Source organism: Sinocyclocheilus anshuiensis, unplaced genomic scaffold (assembly GCF_001515605.1).
Source record: "Sinocyclocheilus anshuiensis isolate Anshui unplaced genomic scaffold, SAMN03320099.WGS_v1.1 scaffold2051, whole genome shotgun sequence".
Classification (NCBI taxonomy): Eukaryota; Metazoa; Chordata; class Actinopteri; order Cypriniformes; family Cyprinidae; genus Sinocyclocheilus; species Sinocyclocheilus anshuiensis.
Window position 1 is genome coordinate 115,308 of NW_015551258.1, and position 2,843 is coordinate 118,150.

At 43.9% G+C, this 2,843-nt stretch overlaps 1 pseudogene; it reads right to left on the reverse strand.

Moving 5' to 3' along the window:
• Positions 1 to 1,452: 1,452 nt before the first annotated feature.
• Positions 1,453 to 2,843, reverse strand: part of LOC107663435 (F-box/LRR-repeat protein 3-like) — a 3,747-nt pseudogene continuing 2,356 nt past the window's right edge.

Here is a 2,843-nt window from a genome sequence, read left to right on the forward strand (position 1 = left end):
CGTTACTGAATGATTCAGCGTCTTTGAACGAATCGGGTGAATCAATGATTCAGTGAGCCGTTCATAAAGACAGTCACTTGCTTCATTTACTGAATGATTGAGTCTTTGAACGAATCGGATGAATCAATGACTCACTCATTAAGACTTGCCGTCACCTATTGGGGGGTTTGGTTTCATATTTAAAAGTATCATTGCATTTTTCCAACATTTCATATTTGTATGTTAAAAAAAGTAAAACATTCATCTTGTAACATTATTTATGCATTTGCAATTTTACTGTGTAAATGCATTTATGGATCCTCTTATCTCCATCAAACAGCGAGTAAATACATCTAAACGGCACTTCTGATGCAGCTTCTGTGTTTCCTCTGCAGTGGAAAGATGCTGATTTCATCTGAGTGATAACAACCATACAGTGTCTTATTATTCTAACCGAATGTATTGACAAAATGTAAGAATTTGACGTAAATTATGACACGTACATCTAATAAAGTTAGGAAAATATTGCCCTTCATAAAGTTAAAAAGTGTCCTAGAAATCAATTTAAGGCAAATATTACAAATATGCTGATTAAAGTAAGACCTGATGAGACTATTGCTTCAGAATGAATCAGTTACGCCAAAAAAATAAATAAATAACTTTTCCCCCCCCCGGACATGATGCACATGTCAAGTCTTAATGCCGAGCCCTGCTGTATATCATATAATAATTCTGATGAAATAAATAAAAACTTGTGATTATATTTTTAAGCAAAATTGTTAGTTATCGTGCAGCCCTAGTTAGAATGAGTCGCGAGCGCAAGAATCAAAACATGATCTGATTCGCCTCGAGCTGAAACTTCATTTGGTCAAAGTGCTTGAAATGCACGTCTCGCCTTCATCCGCCGCAAACCAACACGAAACATGAGTGCGCAAGCTGCTGAGAATAAAAATGACACGTACGTTTAAATACGAACACACACGATCGTCCTCGCGTCAGTCGCAGTGACTAGAGAGTAGAAAACACGCGGAGCGCGTCTGAAAACGCTTTGTGAGTTCTGTTCCAAATGTAGAAAACCAACAGAATCCACCAGCGCTGCTTAGGGCTGGGGCAATAAATCGATGCATCGTGAATCGAGAAATGATTCTGCATCAATTCTGAGATTTTCCGAAAGCATCGCGAGTCTCTCTTGAATCGATTCTGAGCTTAGCTTTTAACAGCAGATGGCGCTGCGTGCTTTAGAAACATCCGTATTCTGCTTGCTTCCAGTTCCTTACACACGCACCACTTGAACCTAAAATAATCATTCATAAAGTTCGAAAAGGTTGAAGCGAATTACAAGGATGTTTACAGTGGGCAGTGTTTAATCTCGCATCATAAAAGCCGCTGTGCAAGTACATTTAACCACTTACAACGCAGAAGCGCTCTTCTTCGTGAGCATTTGAGTGTGCAATTAAAAACTAGCCTAGAGCGCCATCTGCTGTTAAAAACTAAGCTCAGAATCGATTCCAGAGAGAATCACGATGCATTGATTTATTGTCCCAGGCCTAGCGCTGCTGCAGTCTGTGCGAGGACTTGCGAGTCTCCGGCTGCATGCTACCAGGTGGGCATCATGTCGGGGAACCAGACGCGGCCCAGGTGTTTGGACACCTCCCAGTGGATGTCGTCCGGCCCGTACTTGTTATCAGGCACCAGAACCTCCTCCATGATGGAGAGCTGCGTGAGCCGGCCGCCGCACATCTTGACGAACTCCACGAATGCGCTGCAGGACACCTCACACTCGCCCAGGCCGATGGCCGACAGCTGTCTGCAGCGCTCTGCGATCCGGATCAGCTCCTCGTCCAGGGGTCTCAGGCCATTAGCACACACCACCAGCTCCACCAGCCAAGGACAGGTCAGCCCCACGCGGCCCAGAACTTCTTTACTGACGGAGCGGCCGAAGTACAGGTGCGTGACGGGTACCTCGTCGCGGAAGAAGGGCCCGAACTCGTCCTCGTACAGGAAGAAGTACATGACCAGGTTGAACTTGGGCGAGTGGCGCACCATGGCGTCCCAGCTGCTCTTCTTGATGGAGTGGAACTGCTGGCCCGGGTTCTCGCTCACCACGTCGATGCGCAGGTGCTCCAGGTGAACGTGACGCTCGGACGACAGCGCTAGCAGCAGCTCGTCGCTCGGCAGGTGGTAGTTGAGCGCTAGCTCGCGCAGACCGTGACACTGATCCGCCACGCACAGGATACCTGCGGCACAAACACACGCCGTTAGTACACATCAGCACCAGCACCCCTCAACAGCTCCAGAAGTCTAGATAACTCACACCACACTCTGATCAAATACCCAACTTTCACAATCACTCTCAGCCGTTCACCATTACGTTCCCTAAAAACTGATTAAAACTGTTTTAATTAAAACCGCAGAGCTTGAGACAAGCGGAGTCAAAATTAGTTATAAAGCACATTGTACAATGCAAATAGTTTAAATGCAACTTTAGAGGAAATCCTGATGTTAATATTTATGTCTTATTATGTCCTGTAATCACATTTAGCAGATTAGAGCTGGATGATAATATAGTTTACATTTTGCAATGATATAAACAAACACACACTTGAGATTTCATATATAGTATATATCACTTTTGGTGAGTGTACTGTAATGTATGCAAGATAAAGTTGGATGTACTAGATTTCAAACTTTTAATACACTGCTGGGCGATAACATAGCTGACATTTTTAAATGATTTGTTTCAGGTTCAAAGTGTCTATTTTTAACAAATTGACTCAATAATTTGCCATTAGTTTTAGGCACTCCAAAATGTTCACAAAAGTCTGTTTGTGTGTGTGTGTGTGTGTGTGTGTGTGTGTGTGTGT